The 19,478-nt window shown below is 38.8% G+C and overlaps 1 long non-coding RNA gene across 2 annotated transcripts; it reads left to right on the top strand.

The window, feature by feature from the left end:
* The first annotated feature begins 6,858 nt into the window (after window positions 1-6,858).
* Window positions 6,859-19,459, top strand: LOC111259534 (uncharacterized). 2 transcript variants are annotated; one of them, XR_015310633.1, is made up of 3 exons: window positions 6,859-6,873; window positions 17,094-18,692; window positions 18,875-19,459. It is a non-coding gene; the product is annotated as an uncharacterized LOC111259534 (long non-coding RNA). The 2 variants fall into 2 exon arrangements; XR_002679688.2 differs by lacking the exon at window positions 6,859-6,873 and having other exon boundaries at window positions 14,797-18,692.
* Window positions 19,460-19,478: the final 19 nt, after the last annotated feature.

Here is a 19,478-nt window from a genome sequence, read left to right as displayed (position 1 = left end):
CTTGGCTTCATTAAGATCGATTGCAGGACAAGTTTACATAATTTGAAACCAAAAATTTCAAAAACCTTTTTCTCCCTTCAGCTGAAGAATGACAGTTCAATCTAGTTTACAATACTGACGCGTGTTCTGCACGTAGTAAAATCCCTTCGATTGCTGCTTACGCCAGATCTAGTTGTCTACAACAATAACCCCCCACTGAGAGAGACTACGTAAGACAGCCGTAGGCGTAGATGATTGAGTGTGCCCCACAACCTTGAAATTCGTGCCTTTTTGGGTCCGTTTGTGTTTAGGGACAGGCTTTGGCCACTGAACCCGATATATCCCGTGCTGGGCAGGCCAGTAGACTCAACGCCGTGGGCGTATTTGCAGACAGCAACAGCGACTTCCACAGTCATCGCCAGGCCTCTAGTTAGGTTTGATCCCCAAGTCGATCCATAACGCAGGCGTCGTCTGCGATAGCGGCGAGCTGCAGTTCGATAATAACTCTCTCAGGCCACAGTAACTTTTGTCCCAAAGACTGAGAACTAACTGGTAATTACTTGACGATGGCGTGAGACGAACAGAAAAGTAAAAATATGTGTGTCATATGAAAATGTGTGTCTATAAGGAACATTGCACTACAACCGCGTAGATTTGTGGTCGTGCCAAACTTCGTTGACAGCGGAAACGTTTCACTAGGCCAAGGCCATGGTTTTTTGCATTGATTTGAATGCCTAGCAAGCCACAGGGTTCTAGACGGCCGGCCACCTTGTATGCGGTTTCCAGTTACTTGCAGCCATGAACTTTGCGTTGTTGCTTAATTGAAGCTACCACGAACCTTGCACGGTCGCTCTTTATTAAGAACCATGGAAGACTTGATATTTAAGGCATAGGTAAAATACGTTAATCATAATTCGCTGTTGCTAATTAATCGCCACTAACCGAACAGTAGCGTATAGGTATTGCAAGGAATATGTTACTTGGCTTAGGACTATGGATTCTATCCGTAGCCACAAAGATTTAGGTACAGTTTATGCACAGCCAATGCATTTTGACCTGAACACGTCATTACATTGTCACGCTGCTCCTATATTCACGTATATCCCCTCTTCTCGTAACTTCTTAAAGTACGAAAGGCCGTCATCGTCATACATACGCCATCTTGAATGAGGGTGTTCCGTTGCAGACGATTGAGCCAATGGACGAGAAAGTCTGATGACCTCTAACAACAACATAAACCGTAACGACAGCAGTATGCAAGGAGAGGCAGCGATAAAACTTATCCAAGGGAATGGCATAGGGGTAGCTATGCATTAAGTCTTCCTCCACGAACAGCTCTGACTGGCAAGGAGGGCCGCGGGATGTCAGTTGGGTATGGGTTCAACGACGCAGGAGGCTAGTTTGCAGCAAACATGGAATCGGCGTGCGGCTAAATGACGGTAGGGCGAGCATAGAGATGGATGTAGGGGGCAGATCGATCTGTTTTCAAGGTCGCCACCGACTGCCATGTCCGTTGCTGTTATTTAGATCTCGCACCAAAGCTATACCTCACTGAAAGCATGCTGAACTTCGATGCTGCTGAGGTTTTCGGCGACGAAAAGTAAACCGATGGAGTAATTGAATTCATCACACAGAAAAAAAATAGCAGTTCTTTTATTTTGTATTGATCAAATGGGTGCGTCGATCGGTAGGGCACTATACGTTAACAAACTTCAACAAGATATCGAGGCGAACGAAAGGTCAATCTATACTTGTGAAATTCATAGCCGAAAACGTCATCAGATAAAATATAATTATTCTATAAATATTATTAATCAACAGGTATTGAGAATCGGGTTCGCGTTACACAAGTAAACACATAACAAAATTAATGTTTTTAATCACTAGAGGATTTTTTAAGCAAAATATAGTTTAAAAAAGGATGGATTCGCTATAAAGAAAATTTAGAAGAAGACAGCCCGTATATGCGATCGAGGCAAACTCATGTATATTTGTGTACAATAAATACATGTACAATAAATGTTTGAATTTTGTGAAATGGCTGCCGATCAAGAGAAGACATAGGTAGCTGTCTCATTTCCAAGATTGTTAATAACATAGCCGTTGGCCTTCGGAGTAAGTGTTTTCTATTATCCTATAAAGCTGGAATCTAAACCTATAAATCTGACGCTTGCATAATACACCGTATGCATAATACGTACTTAATTAACAGCCTCTCGGTTTAGGCGCTAATCAGGTCAGTCATACTTTGAATGCTTCTGTTTTTAGTCGCTGTCATTAAATCTATAAATGAGTGTCTACTATACATCACCTTGTAGTTCCTCACTATCGTTTCGCCACCATCAAACACAAAGGCTCACACAGATCGGAAGAAGCGAAGCCTCTGTTTAGAAAAACTTTAACTGTTTTACCACTTTGAGTCCAAATCGACCACTTAGACATGGGCCTTCTCTGAACTGACAAAAAATGAACTACGCTTCACATATGAGGAATTCAGTTGCCTAATTTTCTCCGAACTTTTTAACTTGACCTTTTTTTTTTTGAATAGCTGTGTAATATTGTGTACCTTTTAGTTGCTTGTACTCATTATAGACGATCACTATTTCTTAGCACCGAGGTCATGTGAGAATTTTATTCAGAATGACATCTATTTTTATAAAGAAAAAAAAATGCGACTAAATATCAAATGTTACTCTGACGGCCGTGCCTCTGACTCTATCGATTGGATAAAATATTAAGCGATCCTAATATTAGTGAAGCAACATTGAAATAATTAGCGATACGTGCGTTCGGGCAGGGATCTAATAAAACTGATATGTGCTCTAATATTGACCGTAAATTAAAATGTTTGCTATTGTTATCAGGCGTAGTAAAATTTTGGCCTCAAGTGCAGAAAGCATTCCGCTCACTTAAAAATTCTGCCCGACAAACAATGATAAACGAATTCGAGGCTGAACTTTAGGGATTTATGTCTTAGACATAATTTCTTCAAGGGCGTAATATCTTAGGCAACTGTCCGACACTGAAGGACGCACATAGTACGATCAACAGGAATCGATCACGGGGCTAGAGACACTGGTCGGCCTACCCGACTATCACCTCTCTCAGCCTCATACAAAGGCGCTATTGGAAATACTAAAAATTAAATCGATATTCAACCGTAGGAAAAGCTTGACTTTTCAATTTAGTCTTGGCACACATGAAATTTCATCTAGGGATTCAGTGTCGAATTGGAAGAGAATTTTCACTTTAATTTCCTTGAGTTTCTTTTCAGTCGCCGCAGTACGACGGCATAATGGACGCCTATTGTTTCCCCACTCAAAGTTGCGCTTATTATGGAAAATAACGCTTACAAACGTTCGAGTTATCCTCTTGTTCAATTCGGTGGAGTCCGGTGGCCTTTGTAGTCGTTTATGGAAATCGCATATTTTTAACTTCATCATAAACCTAACATGCAAATCATGCGTACGCCCATAATCCAAAACCTATTTGACTTGGCTCGTATAGAAATTGTTGAATAAAAGTATATAACGTCTAAGTCTCTGCACTTTCCTTAACATTTATCTGCTTATATACAAGGACTATATTTATTTTGTAAACTTTGATAATGACAGTCATTCCTCACTGTTCTGGAAACGGTTCCATCCTCTATACAAGTAGGATCTTATAGTTGATCAAATTCAAACAGACACGGCTGGTGATAACGTAATACGTTTTTCTCTACTGACCTTTTGAAACTCAGGAATTTGTTTGACGATAAATTAGTCAGTGTTTCAGATTAACATTTCCGTTTGAAGTATCCTAAAGACGACCTTTTTGTTAACAAACGGGAGCCACCATCAATAGTATTTCGAACATACCATTCCAGTTATCTAAGGCCAAGACCTGAGTGCTGCTTAGTATGCTCGACCTTTCATCGTCTGTTAAACGGTGGCGACCTCTAGCATCTTGACCCTATATCATCCTATATGTTCCTTGACCCTATATGTAAAATGAGTGACGATCGCCTACACACGCATATCAATGAAGTAAAATTATTATACTTTTTTTGGATAGGTTAAAACATATATTTAAATCCTTATTCTCAAAGGGACCTCTGAAGGTGAAAATCAGTATGGTTATACTTAAACTTTGCACCAAAAAGGCTTACCTCTGTTATGAGTTGTCAGATATTTGTATTTCAATGTAACATTGGCAAAGAACGTGTTAAAAAAAAAGCGAGCGCCAAGAAATAGCTAAGTGTTATTCGTATTCAGATAAAACATAAAAAAATGGGCTATGCCCTATGTATATCTGTCTCCTTAAGGGAATCTGAACTTCAGCCTGGAAGGGCATGTCCCATCTTCTCACGACACCTTGCTTCGGCGTTTTCTTGTAAATTCCCGTAGTTGAGATCTAAAAGCGTGGAACATCTTCCCTTCTAGTTCAGTGTTACTCACGCTCGTACTTTTTACAAGCGGTGAGTGGGCAAATAATTCATCGAAATGTCTCGCGCGACCACTCTCGCGCAGCTTAGCCCCCAAGTGTGTGAGGTCTTTTTGTACGTATTTCTCATATTTGTAGGCTGATTTACAATTTTCAGACGATCCGTACATTCGCAATCATAAATGTAATCTGAATAATCAACTACGTGATACGCCCTCATGCTTTCTAGTAGATAAATTTAGTTTAAACTATTTTACAAATGTAAACATTTATGTGAGAACAAACATCTGCAAAACACTTCAGGACCCAAATTGTTGTGCTTACTGTTCCTTTTGCAGACTCTAGCTAATATACTTCGAACATCAACATTAACAATCATAGATTTAGACAGAATAATAAGGTAAGAACATTACATAGACTAAAACATTATTAGCTGATAGTTGAGGGTCAATGGCTAACTTACGTTACTCCTTATGTGACAATTCTGCATTTCAAATGCTTTGCTTTTTTCACCTATATACCTAATTCTGCCTGACAAAGATGTAGCCAAAAGACCCGTATGTCTAAAGGTTTTTCAAGTTGAAAAGACTACACCTGCTTAGCTATGCAGAACTACCTTTGATTAATGTCAATTGGCTTTGAGAAATGCTACACACGTGACACCTAGGTTGCTCCTTTTAGGTGCAGAACAATTGAATCACATCGACAGGATCTGTGTCTTAAGTAAATGAAATTGGCATTAGAGAGAGAGAGAGAGAGAGAGAGAGAGAGAGAGAGAATTACTCTTACTCTATCGCTTTTTGTACACTGTACGTGTGCATATGTATTTAATACAGAAATACTCTTAACTCACCGCTTTTATGCACGTATATCCGCAAAATTCAAACTGTATTAAGAGATTTATATGGCGTTTATAAAACGCCAAGTAATCATTATCGCGTTAAAAATCCAATTAACAACGATTTGTTTGTATTTATTGTCGAAGCTGTGTCATACTTCACATCAACCTCACAACTGGATGAGTTCAACTAACTCCTGTTGCCACCCGGCATCTATGTTCCATAGAACTGTAGCGCCTCACCGCCTTCATATGCAAACTTCCCTCACCCGGCTTGAGTCTGCTCTTGCCCATTGAGGGGTAGAACTATGGAACCTGGAGGATCCTCTAGACGTACTTACATACGCCCGCTCTTACACACACACTTGTATAATACCTGATATATGGAGTCGGCGTAGTAATGAGAGGCAAAAACGTTTCCATAGTAACGCCAAAGCTATTTTTAAACAAAATAAGATGTCTGTTGAGCTTGCTTTAAAATTTCAAAAAATTTGAATTGCTACTCTCTGAATTTCTCGTTATACCAGAGTGTGAATTCTTTGTCAAAAAAGATTTTTTAAGGACTATAAGAGGATTTTATTTTTTTCATCAAAGTATGCATCAGCCTTAAGTTTGCCATAAAATAAAAATAAAATAGAGCCAGTTAGCAATTTATAACCTGAATTTTAGCGGGAAAAAAATAGTCTGCCTAGTTTTTTCCGCCGGGTTAGCGTATATACAGAGGACCTCTATTGCCTACTTTGTTTTTTGCCCTTCTTCTCTTGCAAACAAACGTTAGCCAGCTATTGGCTCCATTGGTTCCTGTATCAAAGGCAAGCCTTCGTTTGTTGTATGGTAGTTGTAAAGTAGTTGACTTTAAACCGTCTGTTTTTAGCCCGATATTTTTCTTACTGTTATTCATATATGTATCGATATTATTAACATCATTATTACTATGAACATCGCTTTCGTTTAGTTAATTGTGACTTATGTGACTTATGACCACTGCTTAAAGCTTCTGCAACACCCTAATGTAAATACTACTTGATTTTGGCAGACAGGAGGGAGAGGGCACAAAAGGAGAGAGAGAGTCATATATGCATCATCGGATAATGACCGATTATGTACTGAAAGGAACAATTCAATGACATCGGCTTCGTTTCAGTTGTTTGTAACAAAATGGGAGTTCGATGACAAAATAATAGCTTCGATGGCCTTTGGCCCCCTGATGACAGCGCACAATTAGTAGCTTAACGGGCAGCTCAACCGCGAGATCGAACAATACTAAGTGAATTTAGAATATGCTTTATTAGTAAGTTGAATTTTAGTTAGTTTAGCCGTTAAAGCGTGAAGCTTTGATTAGATAATTGTAAGGCTGTATATACATTTGTTCGTCGCGGGTTTTTCGAAAAAGGTTTCCTCGAAACGAACATCTCCCTTAGCAATTCTTGTTTAATGGGACTATGATATCATAGTGGATTTCAATAGTATGTTTTGATACATTCATGCACGTAATAGCAGCGTGCACAATGTAAGCAAATCTGTCTAGCAGAACACCTGATCTGACGCCATGGCACGCCATGTCAGTTGTCACCGATTGTTCTATCCGCTAGATTGGTGTGCAATTCCCCAGAATTCTCTGATGAGTGGAGGTATGTATTGATGGAGGCGTGCAATTATGGAGAATATCTATTGCGAATGTTACTGATACGAGATGTGCGTACCTCGATTGAGGCTATGACTTAAAAATCTATTGACGTACTCAATGATGATCAGTAGAGGACAATGGCAGCAGGACATGAAATTGCCTTTACAGCAAAACTTTACTTTTTTAAAAATTTCTATATTGGTATGGTGAGAAATTTTTGTCCCGAAAGGAGTAGTGCTATCGAGCGCCATTGTAGATCATAGATGAAATAACGGCGATTTATACAGCAATATATATATTTAAATAAATACGCCGCTCGCTATTTATTCACCCTGATTGTGTAAAAACACTATACCCTAAATGAGACAGACGGACTTTTGTATCTTGTTTTACAGTTGAGTGCATCTTACTTTATAGATGATTATCTATCATCTAATGGCACCAATAAATAGCAGTTAATTATCTTAGTGGACCAAAAATTTATAAGTAGTGAAAGGTTTGACGTTTTCAGTCAAGTGCGAACATCTTATCTATACGTTCCTGCGCTGTTGACAGAATCAAAGTAAAAATAGTAAAGTGCTTGGAAGGTCACGTACCTCTAACTCGTGAACGATACATAATACTAAGCGTTGAAAACTGAATACAATCGTTATTAAATACCTTTTTTTCCTTTAAAATTTTTTTCATCTCTAATTTTATACTTCTTATTATAAGAGTGTTATTAATTATAAGAGTGTTATTAAAGTTTTCAATCATACTGCATGAGAGTTTCAGATAGAAACTTTACAAAAATAAGAGTTTATTTGATAATATAAGATTGTGTAATGCTGGACTCGGTATGCGATTTAAGACCCATATTAAACATCTACATCTTTTAGCCTTTGCTCAGCTCTTGGTTTCATACGTTAGTAGCTATTTCAAAGGAAGCTGGTTCAGTGCCGTAGTCAGCAATCGTTAGACATAAAAATCGATTAGGCCATTTTAGAATTACCATTCTAAATCTGGACGGTCTTTCCGATCTATGGTAGTCGTATTGGAGTGGTATATAAATATAGGCGCAAACGTTTAGGTCCGTATCACACATTACGTAATTTCTATCACGCCTTTAATACATTCAATTTAACCCTACAGGTTTTACCGAAACGTCCTCATAATTCTTAAGTATGGCAACTATACTTCAATGTAATTAATATTGTAACAGCATTAATTTTGTAAATTCTTTCCAGATCAGACTTTTTAAAAGAGACATTCCATGACAGAATATTAAGTGAGATAGGATTCTCCTCAAATCTATATTAAAACGTTTTATGATAAAATGAGATACGTCTTTAAATAGTCCAAAGGTTCGAAATGTTTTGGCAGTCTTTTAGATCACTAGAAATATTAAGGATATATAGGGCAAATATATAAATCATTTTACTGGAGATCTCCAGAGAGCTTCAATGGTAGCCTAATCCTAGATGAGGCTCGATATTTGCCCTTGTCACCTGAGCTTTTTTCAGAAGACTAATCTAGTTTTAGCTTTCAACCACATTAGGTAATTATGTAGATTGATATAATCGAAGTGTGTCTTACAATTTAACGACTGAAGCGTATTTTTTGAAGTTTTTTTTTTAAAAAAACTAATAAGATCTTTGGTTAGATTGAATATATACTAGTAAGAGTGATTTTTACTTGGGTAACATGGCAATACAGATCCCCTAATTTTTTGGACGATGAATAAAGCACTAAGAAACGAAATTCGGAAAATTAAAATATATAGCGAGTTATTTCCTATTTCGAATGTATTATATATGACGTTCCTTCCGCCCTTTGGCGATATCAACATGATAGTACTTCGCTGTGCTCGATGTATTTATGCTTTGCGGAGCTGTCCGAAACTGTCTTAATTAATTAAGTAACGCTCTACGATTCCCAACAAAGATCTCAGCCATTTAAAACAGATTCTTAAACAGGGAAAAGGCTCACCTTTCTATTGTTGTTATTTTCCGACTAAAAATCGATGTGGTTCAATATTTACTCAGAAAAGTGGGCCATTCTGTAAAGGCCATATTAAGCACTTATTTCCTGTTGATTATCGTTGCATCGCTGCCGTCTGTATACCTCTCCCGCCATCGTTCGATTGCACTTTTGTCACGTCTCTAATCATAAGGCAACTGCAGAAATATTGTCTGCCCGAGGGGCAATGGCCTTTGATGACCCAGAAGCCGAAAATATATCATTCCCACATGGACCCGCATACTCCAACAGCCGTTCGCAGCGGCGGCTGCCAGAATACACGGGCAAAGCAACGATAAGGCTTTAGCTAATTTAAATCTAGATCAGTTTGTGGTCAGTATGAATTGTAAGTAGTTTGCAGTCCGATAATGACCAACCGAGTGCCGAGTACTAGCCAGTTGTGTCTTGGTACTTACGAGTTACCAGATAGGCAATGTTCACTCTAAAATGTTATATTTGGAGATCAAATAAAGCGATCACAAGACATTCTATATGATTGTTGTCAACGGCGATAACTCAGGTCAGTCAATAAGTTTCCAACAAAACTCAGAAGCTCCGAAGGATATGCACAGTAGATAGCCCAAATTTTATTCACTAAAACGTATTATCTCAGTAACTCGCCAGCCTGGATAGAACAATACATCTTTTACTGATGGTAGATATGCTGCAATTCGCCTAAGACCATTGGCAGTAAGCCGTATTAGTGTTTCAACTAGTGTGAAAAATACACCACTTTTTACCTCTCAATCAATTCTTTATTCGGGCAAACATGTTCAGCTATAAAAAACAACATAGTACTTTACAGGAAACTATGATGCAGTCTAGAAAATATAGCATTACTTAAATATCTTTGAAGACAAATGGTGTAAATAATTCCTACAAGACCTCAGCTTGCTTCTGAGGAATTTGAAGTAATCGGCATACCTTCACACACTATCCTTGCATTTGCTAATATATGTGGGGCATTTGTCCTATTAAGAGTTCCCCTGTAGCACTATAACGGAACCTTATAAATGAAAGCTCTCTTTCGAACCAAATCAACCGACAACATAGTCTTTCATATTTCCTTTAAATGTCTGACTAAAATCGTCTTTAAATGGTAATTTAAGGATGAACATTTTCAAAAGGTACACTATTTCGGCTAATTGTTACTTTTCTAAAAAATAAATAATAACATGTTTGTATATTTCGAAGCTCGTAGATAATGCGAATATGGGACATGAACTGGGAGAGGGTCAAGACTGACAATAGACCTGCTACAGAATGTAGTAATGATAACATAAGAATCATATATATCTAATGAATATTATGGATCATATTGATATGGTATTTTCACTTCAGAACTGAAGATCGACAAAGGTAGACTGAAAAACACCTGAACCGAAAGGAATAATCGTGCTAAAAAAATATCTGCACTTATGCCACTATCTAATTGTATGGACACTGAGTGTGCGTATATGACAAAAAGTAAATATCCGCTTTTAGTGAAAACACTTTCTTGCAGACACCGAATTACTATGGTAAAAACTAAAAATTATTAGAATAAAATCGACAAAACCAAAATGACATCTCTTTCTATTTACTTGCGGATAAATCGTCAGCATTTTGACACGTCTTCTTGACACATTTACACAAACCATTGACAGATAACCCAAATGTTTCAAATTGTACGTCGGGTACTATCAGGCATCCCATCAGATGGCTGGCTGGCTGGCTGGCTGCCAGCATTAAAAGCAGAATTCAGACTCAGACCACCAATGATAGATAACACAAGCCAATACAATCACTCTTTATTCCAGTAATGTACATGTAATTTTGTTTTAATCTGAAAACGTACTGAATGTCTTTTGCTGGATATTACCCCCAAAAACATCTTAGGAGGAAAAACGTCAAGCAAGAACGTGATATTTCATCAAGTATTGACATATTATATGTGTAGAAAGATGGACTGAAAAATGTTGTCCATTCCTTTATATCGCTTTTGTGGCCCAGGCTACTTCGTAATAGCTGGTCCCACTGGCCAAATACTATCTGGGCCTGACACTTGAGGAACACGTGGTGATCCGGGTTCGAGTCTGGGCGTGAACACGTCTCGTGCTAGAAGCCAGTCGTCTAATGGGCTCTTTAATGGGCGCAAGCCTCCACCTTTTCGCTCGGTGTCACATAGGGCTTTATTTACGATGCAAAACGATCACCCAGCACAAGTGGCGCCTTCTAGCGGAGCTTAAAACAAGAATTATTCTCCTAGTTTACTAGTGATCATCAGTGGTTTTTACACAGCCAAACGCAAGCATTTATCACGTAACACCATCAGATGATTAGAGATTAGTGTTATCCATTAGGCTGAACAAAAAATATGCGTTGCCTTTTAGCCACGCTCAATGTGTTGCAACGTTCGAACAAATGAACGGATCTTAGTCGAAGCAGCCTTAGCTCCTTGCAACACTCATGCAGCTTTCTGTTAACTGATGTATCCCGCAAAGTAAAAAGGCTTCGGCATTAGAAGCGGTCCTACTTTCGACCCATTCAAGAGCTTCGGCCTCTATTCTAAACAGCTTGCCTTTCTGGCTGCATGGGCGAAAGAAGTAATAATCGAGTAGAGTAATGTTTGGGCTGTATACCGGGTGGGGCGGACTTTTCCATTGCAGGTCCGTTATATGTCACTGGGTCACCTAAGCGGTAGCGTTTTCATACAGCACTAAGCACTATACTATCACTTTGCGTTACCCTTTGCCGATCCTTCTATCAATTCAGTGACTCAGACGGTTGAGCTGACTTGCGTATCGATCTCCTGTAGGTCTTCCCTAAGTAAGAGTAACTCATAGTATAACAGTCCCTCCTTATCCCACTTCATGCAGAGATACAGCTTTTAACCACGGACATCTAACCATTCTAGCCCGTGCTTGAGAATGTCGTAAGAGATAGATCCTTTAGCGTCGGTAACGGTCTTGTACAGAAATGGCTTTCTTTTTCGTTGTGCGAGTAACAAGAGGCATATTGGTCAAACGGTTTTCTTATATATTTCATTAAATTTATGGGGAATCAACTTTACTTACTTTTCAGTCTGTCCCGTCGTCATGCAAAGGATTCACAACAGTCGTCTGAGTCACTCGTAGTTATGTAACGGGCTCCCGGGTCAACTGTGCTGCAGCTTGCCCAACGAGTGTTTACAGTTCATGGTCAACCAGAGCGTGATTCGTGGTTCAAGTTGAAATTTCCGCTTCTGAAGCGACGAAGCCAAAACCGCGCGTTTGCCTTTCTCTTCACCGACAATTCTTTTTTGTATCGGTAGCATTTTTTCCCTGATCGAAAGCAGTGAGAAAGACAATGCTCGATCTCCATTATTGAACGCACGGAATCACGGCCTTTAACTGCGACAGCTCAATAGAAACAACCGAGCAAACGCCCGATGGTCAGAACAATTACCCTGAGAATTTTTAGCTAGATACAATCAGCCTACCCGACACTAGCATCATCTGTTTGTCACAATGGGGACTTTTTAACATTAGTGTAACACCAAATCACCTTTTGACTCTTAGGTCAAAGTTCGCACCGCTTTAGGTAGTGATTAGTGAAAAATTTCTTTTATTAATTACACATGTCGTGTAGTATACATAAATGTATGTGTGTATATATAAAATATATATATTTTACTGCGATTATGTTGCGGATAGCTGGGTGTAAATAATGGGTTGTGGAGGCAAAAGCAAAGAACTGTAGCAAGCTCTCTGAGGCATTCTCGACAATTAGTATTTTTATTCAGCTCATTTAGTCAAAGCAGGTCGTAATCACACTTCAAATCGAAGTATATATAAACGCTTGTTAATATTTCGTTTCATAGACGCAACACAAATAGGATCTATAGCAGATTTATGCATCTTCTGATATTTTCTACCTATGCGAAGTTTCCAACGTTATATTTTTCGGAGTAAAAAATTAAGTTTGCATATTTTTCGTAGATTGAACCGTTAGTTAGCTAACGGTACATCAAGTGTCTACGCAGAGCTGATAGTTCGCTTTTCGTAAGTTTTACCATTTATCTGTGGTAGGCCTACTGCTAAGCTGTGTATGCGTCTGTGCTAAAAAAGAAGAGCATTGCGTACGTAACGTAGGACCAGTAACGGCAGCTGACGCTCAAAGGCCGACCAAAGCGTTAGTTGCACTAATGCAAGTGATAGAAATCGAATGGATAAATACATGTTCAGTACCTATTGCCTTTGAGCGCTTATGGTTGCTTAGTGAGCGTTCATGTGGTGCATGACACATTCGAAATTCGTTCGGACCTATTTTTTTCTATCGTTGAATTCGTAGCGTGTCACGTGCGAACTAGGAACTAAGAAATTTTATTGCATTTCGCCATACAAAATCTTAACGAATGTTCTTGTTATGCACAACACTGCACGTTACACACGAAGGTACGTTGTTGATCCGTACTGAACGTGACGTTTTATTTCTTTCGGTGCAAAGGAACTCGACATTCGACAAATATGAAGGCTCTTCAGAAGATGATGCAATAAAATGGAAAAATCGTTATACAAGTTGAAGTTTAAGTTCGGCTACTAAGCGGTTAAGTTACGACAGAAGTGAGAATGTATTTTGCAGAAGTACATTTGATGGAAATTTGTCTTGATGAAGGTGTGGTCATGTTCCGTTACTTTGTCTGAGAACTGTTCTAAGCAGTCTGGTCGTTCTCTTTCGTGCTCTATAGAAATAACGGATTATATAAAACGCAAACGTAACAGACGATTTTATATACCTACCGCAATGAAATTCGCAAGATTTTGCATGAGTGCACGTAGACGGACTTATATGATAGTTAACATAAAATGCTTTTTCAGTGGGAACCTCATATTTTCACTAACAATCCATTATATCGACTATTTATTCCGTTTACTATACGCATCACACGAGGAAGGTCCGAATTCCATGGTCATATTCAGCAGAGGGCATCGATTAGTGGAAGCTTAACCAGTTTTTATGAAAGGACCACTTATGGCCAAATTCGATCACTGATTTTAGAAAAAGGCTACGACAATTCCTGTTTGTCTGGTGGAACACCGTTGCCTAATTAGGCCACAAATTACCACTCATAGGTTAGAAAATCACGCCATTGTTGATAACACTGCAATAATAAAGGATCCGTTCTTCCTTAAAATAGCTTCATTCAAATAGCAAGCCTAGTAGAGTTGTTACCTATACGTCATTTGCCTTTCTAAGTAAAACAAATCTTGGTTAATAAAAGGATTTTGATCAACTAATCCATAATCGGGGGAGTAATCCCTGTCATGCAGTTCTTGGTCTGATACATTGTACATGCATTAGAGTATTAAAGACCAGTGTTTCAATGCAGAAGGATTAAACATGTAATAATGAATGCTGTCCTCAGTGTGGCGAAGATCTTTGAGGAAATCAAAGCAATTACCAGCCAGTCAGGCTACTTTTGAAGAATCGGAGGGCTTGGGGCAGATAGTTTGCATAGAAAATTGAAGGATACCTCCGTGAAGTTCTAGCTAGGATCAGCAGGGTCCGACGCGCGATTATCGGAAGAGGGAGGGAGCGAAACGCCTCTGAGAGGACGGGAGAAAGAGGGAAGCGACCTCGCGTTTTGTTGCTGGCCACTGAGTCACTTGTTATCGTACTCGCTAAGATCAGTCACTCCAACATGAATGGTCCACAGCTTTCTGACCGATAAAAAGTTGAGCCACATTTTGTCTTGTGTAGAGACCACACTTCAGTTTATGAAGAGATACTGGAGCATATAACTATTATATGGGTTATAAGTAATTGGGGTAAAAAAGTTAGTGTTTTTTGTTTGCTATTAACCACAGCTGCAGTCGGAAAAGATAATTTCGTCATAACAAAATTTAGCTACAGTTGATTCCTAATTGCTGAATTATGTATGTTGATTTTGAACCTAAAGGGAAGGGACGTGACGTAACGTATCATTACGTGTCCAAATCACAAGGTTGCCAACGAATCACACTACATTCAAGATACCGCAAGAAGCTGAAGCACGGTTGCAGACATCTTTATTACACCTTCAATTATGCGCGCATGTGTACAATAGTATCCGGCTTATAGGTTTCATCCAAAAACGTATTTATGTATACACAGATATTTGATTGCGTGCGTTTGTGTATGGCAAATGCAGTTACTCTCTACTTTGTCTATCTTCTGGAAGAATTTAGCCCACGTTATTGATTATACTTGCTTTCACTAGCATATGAGTAAAGTATTCCAATTCTCCTTACCACTAGCAGCACCCTTGATGAAACTATATTAGTCCGCGACGACCGCCATAGGCCACAGGCTAATGCGGAAAAGACTGGCATGAGTTCAACGAACCTCAACGTATCAATGCAGTAATGGTAAACGCAATGTGAACAAAGAAAAAGTCATCAACGGCCAAACAGACTGACTAGGCAAAAATGGTATCTGTATATGTAATGCCCCCGTGTGGTCATGAATGAGGGGCTGCAGTCAGGCATGTTGAGTATGTAATGAATCATTTATTAAGCAGGTCACCAGCAATTAATCCTCGCATTAAAAAAAAATCTTTGGTTTACGAACGATCCGTGTGCGCTTCATGAACAGATGAAGTTCAATTGAACGAATGGATTGACAGAGTGCTGTACTCCTTCTAAACACAACAGCAACTTTTGTGCTAAAAGAAATAACAAAAACACTTAACCTACTATACATTCGGATTTTACGCATTGGGATTTTAACAAACGTTTGACTTCATATGTCTAATTCATCGCTTCTATTTTTCTTTTTCGTTTTAAACTTACATTCGACATCTATAGCCTTAATTTTCTACACAGCTTTATGAAGAGCATATGGTTAGTTGTAGCGTTAGTATAGTCAGTTAATAAAGATAAAACAAAATGAATTGAGAGGAGATCAAATCGGTCTTGTTTCGCTTTTCCGTCCAGCTACACGATTGCCACCCTCAGCTCTTGCACGGCGATGGCGGCTTAGCTATGTTTCGAGCATCAACGGAGGATACTAAGCTTAATAAAGTGCCAATTATACGGTTACATACCGAATCTGAAACAAATTTCACTGTTACTGAAAATTAAATTGGGTACTGCAGCAACAATGGCGAGATCGCTATTTCCTTTCAAATCTATCCGTCGTTGCCACTGGCCAACCTCGCGGTTTTGCAAAACGAACTACCGTTAGTTTATTAAAGACTATCACACTGCATTTTCGCCTAACACGATCCCACAGAAAATATACGAATTTGTAAGTTTAGGGTGACGCCGTCCCCGTAATCTAATTAACAAACGCAATTATCGAATAATACATTGAGTTGTTAATTGATATAATCAATACGTACGTACCGCATGTGCGTGTGTAACGGTAGATACATATACGGAAATATCTATTTCATATTTGCAATTGAATGAAAGCAGAAGAACTATGGTTCATTAAGGGTTTAGTTCCAAACGATCGCTTCAAGCAGCCTATCCACATTGATCTTGAGCCTTTGGGGGCCGCTGCGGCCGCCTTCTACTATAGGTTCCGAGCTGCCTATCCGGGCGCAGGATTCCGAAATTTGATCAATACAAACATCTGCTATTTTGCAAATTTTCGTTCCTTTATTCGTCAACAAGTAATTTAGCTACCCTTAAGGAAACAAACGCTACTGTTGATTCGAAACGTCCTGCCAAGAACGGATGCACTTAACAATTCCAAGTTCAGAAAAGTTGTTTACTATCAGTACTGAACGGTTTATAATGAGCATAATAGTTAACGTAATAGCTCCATATTAAAATGCTGTATATATATATATTGCACATAGAGATAATTTGGAATATTCAGCACCACCAGATCGGCTCTGATCGTATGAGCTGGCCACACATGTACGCACGCAAACCATATCTTGCAGCATTGGTCACAGTCGTCGTTCTTAGACCGCCATTGACTCGCTTAAAAGATTTTCGGCTAAACCTCTATATGTATTAGATAGCTATAGTACGTGTCTGCAATACCTACAAAAGGATACATTTACAACTGTGCTATGTGCGTATCGTTGTTATGCGAAGCCAGTAGTTAATGTTTTGGCAGCGCCAAAGATCGAAATGACTAATAAATAAATCAATCTGTCCAATTTCGGACACTGACGAGAGTTACGCTGCTATTAATAATGGCACTAAAAGAATGAGTCTCACTGTTATACAAACATCCAAACTAGGGGCGATATTGCTTGCTTGCTTGCAGTTGCCGTCATTGATTACACCGAACAGCTAGTTCTCCGAGGTCAGCGGGTGATTTTAATTTTCTACGTAACAGCTTTCATGCTAACGTAAATTGCGGGAAGCAGAAGCCCGTGAGTCTGCCACTCCACTTTAAACCAGTGGCGCGAAACCGCTAGCTCCTAACATGTATATAATGTACTAACAACAAAATGACAAGTTAATGTGGAGAAGGAGAAAGCTGAGAGAGTAACCGGAAGTCATAATATTGCCAATGAGATTAGCAGTGAGAACAAGTGCTTACATTTTTATTCCTCTTATCAAGCGCATGAAACGCAATAATCCTTCTGTGGACAAGTGCTGACGTAACTAGGTTGCTTTATAAGATCATATGCCGTTTATAATAAAAGAAGTCTGGATTTACTAAGTCGTGAGTTCACTCTTTGCTATTGTCGCTGTCTTGCCCGTACAAAGCAACGTTTCAAACAGACTTCAGAGTCTGAAGTAGATGTACTCTTTTCTATAGGGGAGCAATATAAAATTATTTATGTTTATACGTATAAATAATTTTAATATATAAATTAATAGTTTTTTATTTATATATAAGTATTTATAAAACATTTGAGAAAAAAAACTCCAACATAAGAGGATAGAAACGAGAGAGACGTCTAGGAAAGGACGGGAAATAGATTTTATTAAAATCAGCCAAATGCAAAAATAGAACAACAAAAGAACCTCAAAAGTAGCTAAACGATAAAGGGTATAAGCTAAGGTATTAAACAACTAATTATAAATATGAAATACCGTATTCACTGCTGTTTTGGTCCGTATTTTGCTCTTATTTGCGCTTTCTTTTTGAAACAGATTTTCAACACATTTCTCACTCTTTTTTTTTTCTGTCTTTTGTCCTGTTTCGAATCGCTCTTTCGTATTATCACGCTTTTTTTTCTATCTCAAACAAAGGTTTTTACTCTAGAAATTAGCGAAACTCTTATAAGCTATACATCGATTTCAAAACTCTTTTTTTGTGATATGGATAAAACGGTAGGCTTTAAAGAGCAATGATTTTCTGCCGGTATATAATTTCGAACTGTTAGTAGCGCTCTATTGTTCTGGGACGTTAAATAATTCGCTTGTGTTATTAAACATAATAGTACCGTAAGTTTACTACACGCGTGAACGTCAGCCTACGAGCAAGAAAGTGTTGATCGACTGTGCGACGTGCAATGAGCATGTATCGTACCTAAACGGGGAACGACGGACGTGAACGCGTTTCGTCCTACAATGCGCAGTTTCCCGTATACTGTCAATTGTTGTTGTTGTTATTGTTGTTGTTCATTAGAATTTCGTTCGTCAATCATTTCATTATTGTCACGGTCACAGCGCCGGTCGTCACAATCAGGAGATTTTTGCTCATTTCAACAGTACTACTTAATAATGGCAGACCTAGTGCCGTTGTTATTTACATTATCGCGAAAGGCTGTCGCCGCTGTCCGGTAGCACTGACGGTGAAAGAAAGCCTGTCGAGTCGTGTTCGAGTGTGACATATACTATACGATGTAGCCACGTTCGTCATGGAAATTTGACTCGTTCGTTTCACTTTGGCTCCTTCCCATCTGTTTCGGTAATTGGTAGTATCATACTTAGTAGTAGCATTAGCGTTCCACCTCTATAATGCTATAAGTTTACCGCAGTCGTAGTAAAATGGCCATCTTCCACGACCATTCTCCCAATGATGTGTAATGTTGTGCCTCTGCAATCGCACTACGGTTATTTCGCCCATTTAATTTTTGTCCCCTGATGCAGGCCTGACGTGATACGTGTACAAAATCCACCACTTAAGATGGAGTCTTCGTGAAGAGAAGGTCGAAGCTGATAATGCATCACTTGCAGCCGACAGATGTGTGCGCCGGCGATTAACGATGTCTCATAAGACCTACTTTATTCATTATGTACACATCATAGACCTTTATATATATATTCACTGGCTATGAGCGTATGATTGAAATAACATCGATGGACAAGCGGAGGATAACATATCCGAAAAGCCATTAGGAAACGATGCGTAAAAATAATTTGGCGGAGAATAAACAGCTTGTCGCTGCTGTTGGCTTTTTTCGTAATATAATAGTATATGACATTATGTACAGGGACATATAATCGTACAAGGAAGCAAAGTCGATAGCCTAAGTCCAACCACGTGGTTGAGGTTCTTGTTAATTACATTTATGACTCTTCTATCGACTTGCTGATATTATAATGCGATAATAACTTAACTTCAAATGTATCTACCGAGATGTATCATCGTGGACGAGCGTTCACATGATCTGAGAACTTCCTCTAACTTGCTAACAGGACCATCTGAATATAATAAATGTATATGTACTAATACATATTCGTGTTTTTTTGA

Source organism: Varroa jacobsoni, unplaced genomic scaffold, assembly GCF_002532875.2.
Source record: "Varroa jacobsoni isolate VJ856 unplaced genomic scaffold, vjacob_1.0 scaffold_341, whole genome shotgun sequence".
NCBI classification, from domain to species: domain Eukaryota; kingdom Metazoa; phylum Arthropoda; class Arachnida; order Mesostigmata; family Varroidae; genus Varroa; species Varroa jacobsoni.
The sequence above is the reverse complement of the archived record's forward strand: the minus strand, read 5'-3'. Positions and strand labels throughout refer to the sequence as shown.